This window comes from Hermetia illucens, chromosome 2 (assembly GCF_905115235.1).
Source record: "Hermetia illucens chromosome 2, iHerIll2.2.curated.20191125, whole genome shotgun sequence".
NCBI lineage: Eukaryota > Metazoa > Arthropoda > Insecta > Diptera > Stratiomyidae > Hermetia > Hermetia illucens.
In genome coordinates, this window is record NC_051850.1 from 44,379,984 (window position 1) to 44,397,224 (window position 17,241).

General features: G+C 43.3%; 1 protein-coding gene across 13 annotated transcripts in view; it reads right to left on the bottom strand.

The window, feature by feature from the left end:
* The window catches only part of LOC119649951 (zinc finger protein 768-like), a 122,776-nt gene that overhangs the window by 28,612 nt on the left and 76,923 nt on the right, over positions 1-17,241 (bottom strand). The window contains exon 1 of one of the 13 annotated variants that reach the window (XM_038052383.1): positions 16,328-16,350. The exons of the other annotated variants lie outside the window; for them this stretch is intronic. The gene's annotated coding sequence lies outside the window, so the exon portion shown is untranslated. Of the gene's footprint in view, positions 1-16,327; positions 16,351-17,241 lie in introns of those variants that run through there. 13 annotated transcript variants of the gene reach the window in all.

Here is a 17,241-nt window from a genome sequence, read left to right on the forward strand (position 1 = left end):
TGAGCCGAGGAAAAGAACTACTCAATAACATGAGTGCTAATACCCAATGACTGAGCGTCCAATGAGTCACTAAAGTCATCTTTATTTTGGGCATTTATCCAATCTGTAATGGCAAACACTGACGAAACTAAGAAACCGCAAATCAAAATTCGTTTGTGATTAAGCCCCAGATTTGAAGGCCATAAGAATATGAATTTTATTGACATTACACGTGGCTTCAGAAGTTTAATTCTTTAAGCCTTCCTTCAAATATAAATTGAAATAGTTCCTTGAAAAATAATTAAGCGATCTGGGGCTTCATTGTGTCACTATGCCAAAGGCAATCCTTACAGAATTTTCCAATAGTGATTATTGCCTAACTTTAGGGAGTCTTGCCCATTCAGGTACCGCGATTACACAACCTATTTAGAACATATTGGAAATTATTATTAGATTGAAATATTGTCAAGCAACCCTTCTGTGCGGTCGGAAATAGGATTCAAACCCAAGTGGGTCGAAATTTAATGGACGGCAATATGCAAACTCATCCTGTATGAAACTCTGAAGGTGATATGTTGTTAAGAAGGGATATGGTTCTAAAAGTAGGCTCGAGGAAGCCACTATCCAGAAGAGTACTCATAGCTAAGTTGATGTTCATCAAGGAAGGTCCTTTTGCCCACTTTTCATCGGACGAAGCTTATGACTGGCAGAAGTGGTGAATCCGGTTTAGAAACCATAAGATCAAGATGATTGATTGGTGTCATCTTATTTGATGAAAACACGGGGAAATTAGATGGAATTCCGTCGTTACAAGCAGAGTCAATCAAAAATATTGTTTGATTCAGATTTCGATGAAGAGCCGACAAAGTTTAATCTGCGATCATTTGGAGAATCCTTCCTAAAACAGTATTTGCCATTATATTGTCCTTTTTCTGTGGTGCTACAGCCCGATGTTCTTCGCGTCATTCCGAAATCTCCGTTTCCCCTCTTCTCCGTCGAGCGAGCACGTCTTTCGACTCTGGAAATCAAGGAACGTGTAACTTGCGTTGTCCACTGAGTCTTCCCATCTGCGTCGGGTTTTTTTCAGTTTACCTTCCATTTTGCTTTTCATAGGCTCCTGAGTATTCTTTTATCATCCTCACATTGTACAGTAGCGTATCGTTACGGTTTTGAATGAAGTGCTCTAACATATTTCAAGGCCCTGATCCATTGTGGAATGTTGCGCCAACGGTTACTATTATTGTCCACTGTGCACCATCAAGTATCTAAGATTCTCGTGGCAATGACGGGATCCACTGATATCTTACAAATTAAAGGGCGGTGTCAAAGTTTCATTTGAAAATGTGTAATGCCAAGTGTGGACCCCGTTATGTGTGAAGCGAATAAGATTATCGTCCAAAGATGAATCTCCACCATGTTATTTACATACAGATAAAGGAGAAGGGATTGAGGTAACGTATTTTACACCATTCTCAATAAAATAAAAATAAAATGCTGATATCAGGGAAAGAAATAAAATATAGTAGGAGTTACTCCATTATGCTAAATAGTACCTCACCTTTCTTGTGGACAGGTTCCACGACAGGCTGACCAAGAAAACGCATCAGCCCTGTTGAGAAATCAGCAAGGTTAAAAGAGGGACGAAGCCGGCTACGGTTTCTTACCAAGGCAGAGGCAACTTTTCAGACGCTGCCTCACCTCTGCCCAGGGAGCAGCGTGACCGAAGCGGCTCGCAGATGTTATGCGCTCCCGTTTATAATCGTAAAACACGGTAAGGGTGCGAATTATATTCTACGTAAATCCGCCTACAGTTCAGACCAAAAGCTTGGCCGGAGCTAAACAATTTCTTTTTTATAGGGATTATAGAGTCCCCAGTCCGCATCGACTTGATGCCGCACCGGACCAAATGGAGAGCAACTTCCTCCAGCTCGTGATGGTCCAAGAAATCAACAAGGGTTCTTGACGTTAGGACAAAAGTCAATTAGTGCAAGCCAAATAAATCCGTGTCTGCACGCGAAAGACAGGACAGGAACTTGCAAGAGCTTCTAGGAAGAGGCGCATTGATACTTGCGCTCCAAGAAACTCATTGGTGAACGCGATAAAAATTTCTATAAACTTCTCTTTGGTAGCTTATGGACTCAATACGGTGTTGAAATTGCCGTTTCTGAAGGTGGTGAAGCTCATTATTATATCAGCGGTGCGCACGATTCACTTCTTCTACATACGCACCACAGACAACTTGACCCCATGTCAAGAATGATGCGCTCTGGCGAAACCAGTTGGTTTCTGAATGATAAGGATCTACCCAGCGACGCTAAAGAAGGGTATAAAGTAACTAAATGGAATATTTATAGTCTAGAAAATATTTTGCTACCAAGGCTTGTTCTGGGCTACGTACCTACCTCATGACAAAAGAAAAGTCTCCATACCAAAATCTGGGAAGGATGACTATTTAAACCATAGAAATTTCAGATAGAATAACATAACGTCGTTCTCGCTGGAATGTCTGGAGAGACGGGTTCAGTGTCACACCTGCTGATGAAAACCGACGCACTTACCAGCATAGATTATGCGTCGTTCTGAAAACGTAATAATGCTGTGAGAGAGCAGAGTGTAAATGATACCTTACCATAGTTAAGAGGATCCAAGCTAACGTAGAGACTGCTGTGTGCTTAAGTAGGTGTGGATCGTTATATGAAAACAGAAGCAACAAAAGGCTGCTCCGAACGAAGTGTGTTATCACAATTATGGAGTATGTTGGTCAGTTCTGAACTGCAAAACTTGGCAATACACGCCCAAACACAGCGGATGACGTAGTTCCGCTTGTGGGTCCAAAATGCGAAACTGTCTGTAGAATATCAGTTTCCAGTTGTCGATTTTTTTCACGCCTAATCTCCAAACAAGTCGGGAAACCGGAAGCTGGGCGCCTCAGGTATGAAAGGTTTTGTTTGCTTCTTCTGTGAGTATATTTGAGTGTAGAACTATCCCATTTGCACCTAGCCTGTTATATATATGTATTTAGCATGTCGGACTACTCACTTTAGTATGATAATGATATTTAGTTGCAGTCAATTTACACGGTAAAGTCAATTTTGAGCTACTGTAACTCTGTTACTAATAGTACGATTTTGATCAAACTTGGAGATAACACGATTCATATTGTATTCTATACTACTACAAACTTTAGTAACTCTAGGATGAACCTAAGGGGAGTCTTACTAAATTTTCCCGAAAAATTGGTAATATACTATGTAAACTTATTTTGAGCAGATACCAATATGGAGAGTATTTTGAGGTCTGGACACCATATAGGAGCAGTCTCATGATTTTTTTAGATTTTTTGGTTGGATAGTTTCTGAGAATGGGTCCGTTAAAGATATCATCACTTTCCACCCGTCCCACTAGCCGCCTTTCTAACAAATGTCAAAACTAATACCGGCTTCGAAAGGTACTAATCGAGACCTTTCATTTGATACCCAATTTTAAACCTCCTTTTGCATGTACGATTTCATTGATTCCTGAATACTGAATGAATGAATGAAAATTTGCTGCGTTTTTTAGTTTTCATCGTTAATTATAAACTCTCGCCTTGTTCATAACCTCCAGTATCTACTCTACTTTCTCTTTATGGGCAATGTCAAAGACGTCATCCACATATCTTGTCCAAAATTTAGGAAATCGATTTTTAGACTGCAGATCACTCTCGATCCTAATCCATAAATATGTAGGTCCCTCAAGAAGAATGACCGTTGGTTTCCTATTTTCAATCCTCTGGGCCTTCTGTTATAGGTGGATGTTATGGATCTTCAGTGAGCCGAGTTAGTTGATCCTTCCCAACAGCCATTGAGCAATATTTTCCGTGGGCGTGTTTGCAGCTGCCATAATTTCCTAGAATTCAATGTCAGGCTTGTGAATAGGTAAACCCTTTATTGTTGGCAATACTCGGGTAGGCACTCTTAACTTAACTAAATTTCGATGATGTTTGTCCGACAAAGGGTTGTTCTCATACTCAAAATATCCTTCCGACATTCATCATCATCATCAACGACGTAATAACCGGTATCCGGTCTAGGCCTGCCTTAATAAGGAACTCCAGTTTTGCGCGAGGTCCACCAATTCAATATCCCTAAAAGCTGTGTGGCGTCCTGACCTACGTCATCGCTCCATCTCAAGCAGGGTCTGGCTCGTCCTTTTTTTCTACCATAGATACTACCCTAGACTTTCCGGGTTGGATCATCCTCATCCATACGGATTAAGTGACCCACCCACCGTAACCTATTGAGCTGGATTTTATCCACAACCTGATTTCGTCGTTATGTAGGCTACGGAATCGTCCATCCTCATGTAGAGGACCAAAAATTCTTCGGATGATTCTTGTCTCGAACGCGGCCAACAGTTCGCAATTTCCGAAGAATACATGAGGACTGGCAAGATCATTGTCTTGTACAGTAAGAGCTCCGACCCTATGGAGAGACGTTTTGAGTGGAACAGTTTTTGTTAGGTGAAATAGGCTCTGTTGGCTGACAACAAGCGTGTGTGGATTTCATCATCGAAGCTGTTATAGGTTGTGATTTTCGACCCTAGATAGGTGAAATTATCAACGGTCTCAAAATTGTAGTCTCCTATTTTTATTCTTCCCGTGCGGTTTGATATTGTTGGTTGGTTGGTTTTCGGTGTTGACGTTGTTACCATATATTTTGCTTTCATTGATGTGCAGCCCAAGATATCGCGCCGCCTGGTCGATCTGGATGAAGACAGTTTGTATGTCTCGGGTGGTTCTTCCCATGATGTCGATACCGTTAGCATAGGCCAACAGTTGGGTGGTGATTTTGAAGATCATTTGTTGATGCTTCGTGTCCACGATCTCCGTTGAGGTTATTGGGTTATTATTAAGAAAGGATATGCTTCCAAATTACTTTTGGAGGCCAGAGGAAATAACTATCCAGAAAAGTACTCATACCTCCGTCAATGTTCATTAAGAAAACAACTTCTGCCCACTCTACATCGAGTCTGATTTAGATGAGCCGAATCTGATTTCGAACGGAATAAAGAATAAAAAGTACATGCTCAGTAAGATCAAGTTGATTGAGAAGCATTAGTTTTCATGTCGGCTTATTTGATACGCGGAAATTAAAATTCCGGGAATTTCAAGCGGAGTTGATTAAAAATAATTCTTTTGATTTAACCAGTTTTAATCCTATGTGGTCATTTGGAGAATCCCACCTAAGGCAGCATATGACATTATATTGTCCTTCTTTTGTGACGCTACAGCTCGATGTCAGCCTCTGCTCTCGCGTAGTCTTCGTCCCCACTATTCTCTATTAAGCGACCACGTTTCTCAATTCAAAATAAAGCAGCGTGTAACTTGCGTTATTCACTGAGTTCTCTCATCTGTTTCGAGTTTTTCTCAAGTGTTCGCTTACCTCCAATCTTACAATTCTTACATTCTATATGCCCACTGCTCGAAACCGTCTTCGGAGGGTTAAGAGTGTATAGGGCTGAGTTGGGAGTACGCTCATCCAACTGACGAGGATCTGGTTGTCTGCTAGTCATGTGTTAGGGGCAAGTGGATCTGGCGGGGGGATGAACTGAAGCAACAGCCCGCGGATCTTCCTCCCTGCACTGGAGAAGGTACTAATAGGATCCCAAGCCAAAGTGGAAGAGGATACGCCGAGGGCTGCATGTTTAGTATGCGAATTCTGAATACTTTGCGCACTTTCAAATAAGACACTTACCCTGGTGGCCGAGCTAGTCAGAGTGAACATTCTTCCCGGACTACTCGTGGGACCGAGATATGGACTCAATTATTATAAAAACAAAACGGCAGGCAGACTAGTGTGGGTGTAGTGGGTACCAGATATAGTATTCCTAATCCGAAACCCTCGACGTCGGGGGCTCCCTCAAAAGTAAAGACCGGCAAGAACGTCGGTCACCAGAAACTGGCTAAGAAGCGAAGGTCCACTCGTGTCTTGGTCAAGAGCCAGTGTCAGAAGGCCATGCCTATTCTCATCAAACGCTTGCGAGGCAAATTTAGAAATATAAGCTCATAAATGTGCACGCCCCTACAAAGGAGACTGCGAGGCAGTAAAACTAAGCCTCGAAGCCTGTCCCAGGTATGACACCAAAATCATACTCAAGGGCAACGCGTAACATTAAAAAAATAATGGAGAAAACAAACTTGGGGCCGATACCCACAAGCAGGAAGTTTCAGCTAAGACAAAAACTGGGTTCCTCAAAAGATTACCTGCAAACGAATGAGAAGAGTGGGATCTACAAAATGATTGATTGTCCAGAATGTGACCAGGTCTACGAGCGACAAAACAAAAAGGTTTGCGGGTACCAGGATTAGAGAACATATAACACGAGCTGCAGCATTGAAGAAAGGACGAGCAGCGAACGAAATAAAATGTCAGTAGTCAAGTCCATGCTAAGCGTGATTACTGCTTAGCACATCACCATCAATAATTGCGAGATGCTGCGCACAGCATCACAGTTTAAAAGCCTTCAAATTACTTCACAAAAACTCCCAAAAATTTAACTTGGAAAGCTAATTACGTATCCGGATAATTTATCAAAGAAAAATGGTGACCGAAACTTTTTTGATTTACATTGTAACCACTGAGGAAGGGAGCAATTGGTAGCTTTCAATATCTGCGAATAAATACAATAGGGTTGCTCCTAATAAGAAAAAAACAATCTTTTTGTTTCATTCAAACACTGACAACAATCAAAAAATTCAACGCTAGAAACCACAGGTTAATAAGGATGCAAGATAAACTGAGTGACCCTTTGCTTTGCATTGGTCAGAATCATCCTATTCAGTTTTTAAAGTTTTATGTAAAACAAAACCTTATTAAAATCGATTCACTGTCTGTTTATCACACGCACTTTTCTCCAAAATCGATCCGAACGAAATTTGGTGGACAGATGGGAACTATGAAATTCCACGCATACAGCGAGTGACATAAATTTAGGTGGAGTTTAAAGGGGGACACACACAAATTTTTGAAAAGTGGATATTATCCGGATCAGCGATTGACACCAAATTTGGTGGAAAGGTGGGAATTGTGAACGCCCACAAATACAGTGAGTTACATCCTTTTACGTCGAATTTAAGAGGCGGTCCCCATACATGCAAAAGGGGGGTGTCATTTTTTTTACCAAATATAGTCATGTGGGATATCAAATGAAAGATCTCATTAGTACTTTCCGAAGCCGGTCTTAGTTTTCACATTTGTTCGAAAGGCGGGGTGTTCGGGGATCGAAAGTGGTCATTTATTTCACGAGGCCATTCTCAGAAACTGCCCAACCTAAATATCTGAAAAAAATCAAGAGGCTGCCACTATATGGTGGCTAGGCTCCGGAATGCCTTCCATACCTATATCCCTTCAAATAAAGTTAATAATAGTGTATCACTATAATTTTCAGTAATTGGCTCCAGAACCCCCCTTAAGTATTAGGTTGTTTCATATGAAGTGGCCGATTTGGCAATCAAGTGAAGTTAGTTGCGATGTTCTGTATCAAACCATCACCAGCTGGCGCTGTTGGTGTCGGATAATGAAGTATAAATACTCCTACATTTAATCAAGGAGTCATTTCAGTTTTGACCACCGTTGTGATAACAGTAAATAAAAAGGAAACAAGGATGGAAAAGAGCGAAGAACATATACTTTTTCTGTATGAATTCAAACTCGGTCATAAAGCAGCCGAGGTGACCAGGAACATTAACAGCGCATTTGGAGCTGATACGGTAAGCGAACAAACCACATGGCAGTGGTTCGGAAAATGCCGGCCAGGCGACGTAAACCTTCAAATTGGGCCACGTGGACATCCAGGAACATCGTTTGACAACGGCGACCTGCGTCTGCTAGTCGAATTCGACACACGTCAGTCTGTGAGAGACATTGCAGAGAAACTGGGCGTACACTATTCGATAGTTTCCCGGCACTTGAAACAACTTGGAAAGGTGAAAAAATTGGCAAATGGGTTCCGCATGTCCTTACGGAGCAAAACATGGCGCTTCGAATGGAAATTTGCAGTTCTTTACACCTCCGCAATAGAGGCGATCCCTTTTGCACAGAATAGGGACATGTGATAAAAAGTGAATATTATATGACAATCGTCGCCGATCAGCACAATGGCTAGATGCTAATGAGCCACCTCTATCCGAAGGAGGTAGTGGTGACTGTTTGGTGGTCTACAGCTGGAGTAATCCACTATTCTTTTTTGGCACCTGGAGAAACGATAAATGCATAGAAATACTGTGTCTAACTCGAGGAAATGCATCAAAAGTTGAGTATTCAACGGCCGAGATTAGTCAACAGAGATGGTGCGATATTCCTTCACGACAATGCACGACCTCATGTATCCAGAACAACGGTTCAAAAGTTGAACGAATTGCAGTATGGGGCTGCCTCATCCACCATATTCACCGGACCTTTCGCCAACCGACTACCACTTTTTTAAGTATTTAGATAATTTTTTGGTGGAAAAACAATTTAGAAATGAAGAGGCCATCAAAATTTCTTTCGACGAATTTATCAACACCCGAAAATTACGAAACTGGCATACATGCTCTTGTATCTCGCTGGGAGAAGTGTTTTGAACCGACTGGCACCTATTTTAATTCATTAAATAAATTTTTGTAAGCTTTACAGTCGTTTCAAATTTTAGTACCAAATCGGTCATTTCATGTGCAACAACCTAATAGCAGTAAATAATGCTGCGGTCAAAAAGTGGGAAGAACCTTGCTGCCAGACATTTCCCCGACTATGGACGCATCAGATGCCAGATTTTTGGTGCTGAGTAGCGCCACATCTACTAACTTAAATCCTGCGGTACCGGAATATTCAGTTAATGTGGGTGCCTAGTAGAATGGATCACTAAGATTTATTGATTTAACTTAAGACAATATACAGAAAAGTAAGTTCCTAGTCAGATGGAAGTGCATGCACTTAAAGCTAAGGAAGAAGACTACGTCAAAGGAGGCAAACTGTAAGGCGTTAAGGACCGGCATAGCATCGAGATCGGAGAGTGAAAGTAAATGTCGAGCTCCACGAAAGGTACTTAAAAATGTTCCGCGCTACATATACTCCGAGAGGCAATGTAGAAAATAATATGGGAGTTGGCAGGGCAGTCTAATCAGGCAATTACAGATATTGATATGAGTATTCAGGGGTTGTTGTTCTCTCACTCCATACATATATACGATCCCAGTTGCATTTTTAAGGTTTTGTGTAAACACAAAACCTTATTAAAATCGGTTTACTGTCTGTCTGTCTGTCCGTCTGTCTTTTTTTTTTTTTTGAGGAGGTGGAAATCTTCAAAAGACACTGGTCTGGACACACCAGCGTGTGGGATTTTTACCCACTAAAACCACCCCCGACTCCCCCCCTACCCCGTGGAACCACCTTTAGGTATTACATCACGGGGCGGAGTTAGCTTACTTTAGCTAGGTCTCCTTCCGTCTTCCCGCGGGGTCCGTAACCGCGCCTTCCTCACTTCTTCTGCTTTTCGCAGTTTCTCCTGGATCACTGCGATCATGAAATTGATCGCATCCCAGTCTTCCTGGCAAGCTACCATTCTCCGGACAAAATTTTCCGGTGATAGCACTTCACCTAGAGTTTCTTCTAGGTTCCTCCTTTCTTCCACGAACCTAGGACATTGGAAGAATACGTGCGCTGGGTCCTCCGGGACCCCGTCGCAGTTTGGACAATTAGGCGAGGTGTCCAATTTAAACCTGTACAGGTATTGACGGTATCCTCCATGGCCGGTGAGAAACTGGGTGAGATTATAATTGATCTCCCCATGCTTTCTCTCCAGCCACTCCCTGATGGAAGGGATCAACCTGTAAGTCCAACGACCTTTTTCTGACTGGTTCCATCGCTGTTGCCACCTGCTTATGGATCTCTCTCTTTCGGCTTTTTTCACCTGCGATAAGGGAGAGATGGACCTGGTGTTATAAATGTTCATCATTTCGGTTGCCAGGACGTCAATTGGCATCATTCCCGAGATGATGAACGCTGCATCGTCTGAGACGGTCCTGAAGGCAGAACACACCCTTAAGGCTGTTCTTCTGTAAACCCTACTCAGTTTATATGCATTTCCTAAAACCTGCAGCGCGTTTCCCCAAACTGGGACTGCATACAGCATGATAGAACTCACCACCTTGGCTATGAGCAGCCTGCAAGTATGCCGCGGTCCTCCTACGTTCGGCATCATCCTTGCGAGAGCCATACTCGTGGTGGATGCTTTTTTACAAGTATGCTCTATGTGCTGCTTAAAATTGAGTTTTCCGTCTATCATCACCCCCAAGTATTTGATGGCCTGCTTGGAAGTGATGATACGATCCCCGATTCTGACGCAGGCGTAATTTCTTTTGCGGCGCTTAGTGATGAGCACCGCTTCCGTCTTTTCCTCCGCGAGTGCCAGTCCAGCACTTTCCAGCCAAGCCTTAACAGCACTGATTGCTTCGCTTGAGTACAACTCAGCATCCTCGAGATGCTTTGCGACCACAACCAGTGCTATGTCATCGGCGTAACCCACCACCGTGGCCTCCTCCGGAACCGGAAGGTTAAGCACATCATTGTACATGATGTTCCACAGTAGTGGGCCCAATACAGAGCCCTGTGGGACACCCGCGGAGGCAATGTACTCCTTGGGTCCATCATCGGTATTATACCACAATGTTCGCTCGTGCAAATAGCTATCTATAATAGTGGCAAGGTAGGTGGGAACACCAATCGTCGCCAGAGACTTTCGTATAAGGTTCCAATTGGCCGAGTTAAAAGCATTCCTCACATCCAGGGTGACCACCACACAATATTTGCTGGTAGAACCCCTTCCGTGAATTGCATTTTCGGCCAAGCCAGTAACCATTTTGATGGCATCAATGGTTGATCTGGCTTTGCGGAACCCATACTGCCTATCTGAAAGGCCGCCTTGGCTCTCGACGACTGGGAGTAGTCTATTATAAATAACCCGCTCCAACATTTTCCCCATAGTGTCTAGAAGACATATGGGTCTATAGGAGGACGGTTCCCCTGGCGGTTTGCCAGCCTTAGGCAGCAACACCAGCTTCTGCCGCTTCCACGTCGCTGGAAAGATACCCTCGGACATGCACGCTTCGAACAGCTCCGCGAACATATCCGGTCTACATTTGACGGCAAGTTTGAGCGCCTTATTCGGTATGCCGTCCAGACCCGGAGCTTTGCTGTCGCCTATTCGACTGCAGATCTCCAGCAGCTCGTCCCTGGTGACTGGTGGAAACGGCGTCACATTCAGGGGACGCTGGAAAGTGTTAGTACCCCGCTCTTGCTGGGGAAATAACCCCTGGATTATTTTCAACAAGAGCATAGGGCACGTGATCTGCGGTGATGATCGGCCTCTGAATCGCCCTGTCACGATTTTATAGGCGCTACCCCACGGATTTATGTCCGCTTCTAAACAGAGCTCCTTGAAACATTCCCTCTTACTCCGCTGGATGGCGAGCTTGAGGTTCTTGCGGGCTTCCCTATAGGCATACTCCTTTTGCCTTTGATCGATCCTACCTATTGCCCTCTGAGCCGTTCGTCTGGCTCTGTGGCAAATCGATCGAAGACTGGCTAGTTCACTATTCCACCAATAATTGGGTCTTCTAGTGTAGAATGAGCATCTCCTAGGCATCGACGCGTCACATGCCTTGGAGACGCTTTGTGTAACATGGAGAGCTAGCCACACTTCCATGAATGTTGGCTCATCCATCGCTTTTGCAGACCATCCTGGTGTTCCTCTGGATTTCGGCTTCCGGGGTGCGGGTCTCCTGCCTTGTGGCGCGGTCCTTAGTTCAAAGGTGATCGCCTGGTGGTCGCTGTACGTGAAGTCCTCGCTAACTTGCCAGGACATGCCACGTGCCAGCGCAGGGCTGACAAAAGTCAGATCTACAATTGAACCAGTTCCCCCTTTCCGATAAGTGTTTACATTGCCTTCGTTGGCCAGAACTACATCTAACTGGGCAAATGCTTCTAATAAGCCCCCTTGCGTTAGTCTCTTTGCTGCCCCACTCGATAGCCCACGCATTAAAGTCACCGGCTATCACCTTTGGACCTCGTCCCCTTGCGTCATGAACAAGATCATCTAACAATTCTTCAAACTCAGGAAGTGTGAGGCTCGGTGGAGCGTAGCAGCTGTATACGAATATACCGCTTATTTTCGCCCACACAAAGCCACTAGCCGCCTGACGCATACTATATTGTATGGCTTGACGACCGCACGCCCATATCGCCGCTCCACCACTCGCATCTGTGACCCATACACCACCGTCAAGATTTCTGTACGGTTCACTAATGATAGCAACCTCCATCGCGGATTCGTAAGTGGTCTGCGCAAGCAAATCTTGTGCGACCCTGCAATGATTAAGGTTTATTTGTATTAACCTCATTTTTTCACTGCAGTTAACGCCTTCCTAAATTCTGGGCATTTACCACTTCCGGCAATATGCCGGTTATCCCTTCCCTCCTTTTCTTCGCACAGAATGCATTTGGGGTCTCTATTGCACTCCTTGGCAATATGTCCTTTTTCCCCACACCGTCGACATCGATCGGACCGATCGATGCCGGTAGTGCATGCCTTCGCGAAGTGTCCAAACATTAGGCATTTGAAGCACCTTTTTAAAGAGATCTGTTCCCTTAGTCGGCAAACAACCCATCCAATCCGAACCTTCCCCACGGCCAACAACTTCTGCGCTGACTCTACTGGCAGTCGCAGTGTGGCCGTTTGAGTACCGCCATAAGCTTTTCTTAGGCTCACGATAGATGCTTCCCCAAATTCCTCCAACTTGAATTGTTCCTTCAAGGCAGTGCAGATCTCTTCTCTGGATGTTACCTCATCGAGATCCTTGCACTGGATATAGATCTCATGTTTTTGGGAACGAACCGCGACATTTTCCCCAAGTGAGTTTAAAACTTGGTTACGAAAGCCGTCAGTTTTCCCCACGCTGGATTTTTTCAGTTCAAACATGAGATCCCCTTTCTGGGTCCTCCGGATTTTGCTGACATTTCCGCCTAGATCTTTTAGGTCGGGGTCAGATTTCACCTTCTTTAGTATCTCCGCATACGTTAGATGTCCTTTGCTGGAGATTACAATTGCCTCCGGGCGAATTCGCATCTTTGGTTTCTTGTCTCTTTTCTTGTTCACGACCTTAGTCCAACCACCGCTCTTATTTTCTCTCGGTTTCGCTTCGCTAGCCGACGTTCCTACTTTGGGCACTTTGGACCCTTCTGAACTTTTAGTTCCGTTTGTTGGACTAGTCGAGACTCCTTTCTTCCTTTTTGGTGCCTGTTGATTCACCAAAGCTTCGCCCTCTTTGTCTCGCACTCGCTTACTTGATCGAAGATCGGTGACCTTCTGCTTTGGTGTCACTTGGGTCGCCTGTGACACTGTTGAGGCTGGAATGTCCGGCTTTTCTTTAGGCTTTGTTACTTCTTCCTGGGACCTACTGTAAAGCACCCTGATGGCTCTCACCATGTTCTTGATGGCTTGGTGCACGTTGTGCTTGTCCTTGATGAATTCGGACAGCTCAACTATTTTAGTCCCAAGCTGCATAAAAGGTAGTTCTTCTGGGTTAGGGCTCTGTTCTCGGTGAGTCCCGGCCAGACTACTCCTTTTACTGGCTCCTTCACATTTTTCAATTGCTGAGCTCCCATGAGCTTTCTCTTTTGCCGGCTTTGATATTGGAGGAGATCGTAAAATTGATGAGCTTCTCCTGAATGGATCTATTTGCTGCTGCTGGAGTACCTCTTGATCAGATCCGATGGGTGTAGAAATCGCCTTTTTTGGCCAGCTATTCCTTTTAGTCCATCATTCTTTGCCTTTGCAATTGGTGTTCTTGGCAGAGTCGTGCTTCGTTTGAACACCTCCTTCTCCAAATCTAAAACACTTGTAGTATTAGATGCAACGGTGGCCAAGTTGTCCACCACCGAGGCACTGCGGTCGAGGGATATCGACGGCCGGGAGCCCGCTTGCTCACTCCCAAAAGCCGCCGGTACTGGGGTTCCGAGCCCCTGCACCGTAACTTTACTCCTTCTCAATTCGTCCATGTTGGTTTTATTTTCTGGGTGTCCTTCCCATAGCCATTTTGGTCCACGCACCAGAGATGAGCAAACACTAGCCCATGCACAGTCAGAAAAGAAAAGTGCATGAACACATATTTACACATCAATAGGTATGCCCCTATCCGCCACCTGGGGTCGCGCCTGATGGGAGATCTGGCCACTCCTCACAGGCTCGTCTGTCTGTCTGTCTGTCCGTCACACGCATTTTTCTCGGAGACGGTTATAGCGATTGACACCAAATTTGGTGGAAAGCTGGGAACTGTGAACGCTCACGCATACAGTGAATTACATCCTTTTACAACGAATTTAAGGGGGGTCCCCATACATGCAAAAGGGGGGTGTAAATTTTTTTTTCATCAAATATAGTCATGTGGGGTATCAAATTAAAGGTCTCGGTCAGTACTTTTCGAAGCTGGTCTTAATTTTCACATTTGTTGAAAAGGTGGGGAGTGCGGGTGGTTGAAAGTGACCATTCCTTTACGGGGGCCATTCTCAGAAACTACCCAACCGAAAAATCTGAAAAAAATCAAGAGGCTGCCACTATATGGTGCCTGGGCTCCGAAATACCTTCCATACTGATATCTGCATAAATAAAGTTAATAATAGTATATTACTATAATTTTTAGTAATTCGCTGCAGAGCCCCCCTTAAATTCATGCTAGGACCACGAACGCAACGATATAAGGTATAACATAGAGCATGATCTTGCCAAGTTTGGTGGAAATCGCACTATTACTAACAAAGTTATAATACGTCAAAGTTGTCGCTTCTTTGCAAATTCAAGACTATGAATGTCAATATCATCCGAAAGTGGATATTCCCACATAATATCATATATGCATATATTACGTGCTACGTACTAAGAAATACACAAAACCTTTCGTACCTGAAGCGTCCAGCTTCCGGTTTCCCGACTTGTTAAGGTTTGTGTTTGTTTGTGTAAACACAAAACCTTTTTAAAATCGGTTTACTGTCTGTCTGTCTGTCCGTCACACGCATTTTTCTCGGAGACGGTTATAGCGATTGGCACCAAATTTGGTAGAAAAGTGGGAACTGTGAACGCTCACGCATACAGTGAATTACATCCTTTTACGTCGAATTTAAGGGGGGGTCCCCATACTATGCAAAAGGGGGGTGTCAAATTTTTTTTCATCAAATATAGCCATGTGGGATATCAAATTAAAGGTCTCGATTAGTACTTTTCAAAGCCGATCTTAGTTTTGACATTCGTTGGAAGGGTGGGGAGCGCGGGGGGTTGAAAGTGATCACTTCTTTAAGGAGGCCATTCTCAGAAACTACCCAACCGAAAAACCTGAAAAAAATCAGGAAGCTGCCACTATATGGTGCCTGGGCTCCGAAATACCTTCCATGCCGATATCTGTTTAAATAAAGTTAATAATAGTATATTATTACAATTTTTTGTAATTGGTTAGAAGCTCCCCTTAAGTTCATTCTAGTACCATGAAATTGCAGAGATATAGGCTATAATATAGAGCATGATCTTACCAAGTTTGGTGGAAATCGCACTATTACTAACAAAGTTATAATACGTCAAAGCTTATGGTTGTTTGCAAATTCAAGACTGTGAATGTCAATATCACCCGAAAGTGAATACTGTCACATAATATATGGATATATTACGTGCTACGTACTAAGAAATACACAAAACCTTTCGTACTTGAAGCGTCCAGCTTCCGGTTTCCCGACTTGTTTGTTAGTAGTTAGAGCTGTATTTTTCATTGGAAGAGAGGCCAGAACCAACTCTCTAACCAACCTTAACAATGAAGCAATTGTGCTTCTCCATTCGATATGGCTATTTATTTGCGCTCTTGAAACGTGGCGGAACTGCGTGTAACATAACCGACTACAACATTATTATGCAATTGTAATCAGTTATTCCTCATAAAATCGTTGCTAGTGCCAATCATGGAAAATCCACATCTACTTCGGAAGATCAAGTAAATTTTATGAGTTCATTATTTTTAAAAGCACAAGAAGCTGCTGAACACCAGTTTTGCTGGCATTCCCAAATTAGCTGATGATCTAAAATTAAAAATTTGGTCAGGAGGTTTCCAATTACAGGAAAGGAGAAGCAACATTTTGGTCTCAATTCATTATTTTCCTAAAATATTTACAGGGAACCGATTTTTACTAGTGAAAACTGACCCCTAAATTCAACCTGTTATTATAACTCCAAATAGCAGAAGTTGGTAATGCAAAAACAAGGAAGAAACAATCTGTCCATTTTCTTTTATTACCTTTTGAAAATGAATTGAAGTCACGAGATGTTCAATGCTTTTGATAATATTTCACGTTGCGCACCACTCCTCCATCGTCTGAGTACGCTAGACTCCCAAGAATTTACTCCCCTTCTGACGAGGTCAACGCTTCATAATTCATCAGCTTTCAAAATTTCTTAGTGCTCAACTTCTGATGCAGTCATGACCCTAATTGTGATGTATGCATAGAAGATAAATCATCAGAGATTGTTCCCTTAAATTCTTCTATACACCTAAATTGATTCCGTCGTCATTTCGGTTTTGTGCCTTTTATCCTCTATTCATTCACCTGGAATTCCAAGAAGTTTGTGTCAAAATTTTAATCCAGAACATACATATGCATGAACGGAGTTTTTTCAGCAGGCGGGCTGGCCCATACTGGGTAGCCACGAATTCTAGTTCAAAGTTGATCTTGTTCTACTTTATTAACATAAAAATATGGACCCCGACATGTCTGAGACTGTTGCCCATGTTGTTGCTTCTCTTGTTGGATGGAATTTTGTTTTTTGTTGGTTTGCTCCTCAGTGGTTCGTTCATCTTCATGTTGCATGTCTTTGAGAGATCAAGTCAAGGTTGCCTGAATCAGACTTAACATCCACGATTGGTCATCAATCACTGAATGGTCGTAATCCCACAGCTAAAGAACTCAAATGAGATTTAAAGAACAAACATGTTAAGGAATTTATGTAGATATGCAGACATGTTTTTGATTCAGACAAAATATAGAAATTAACCATTTGGGGAGGTGTTTTTGAACGGTCTTACTGGATTACTTGGTGCACGTCCATTGCGGTTGATAATGTTTTTCTTATTTTACTAAGTATTGATTATTGAGATTTGTGGACCCTGTGGCTGCTTGGTTAGATGACTGCATGGTATTGGATTTGTTTAAA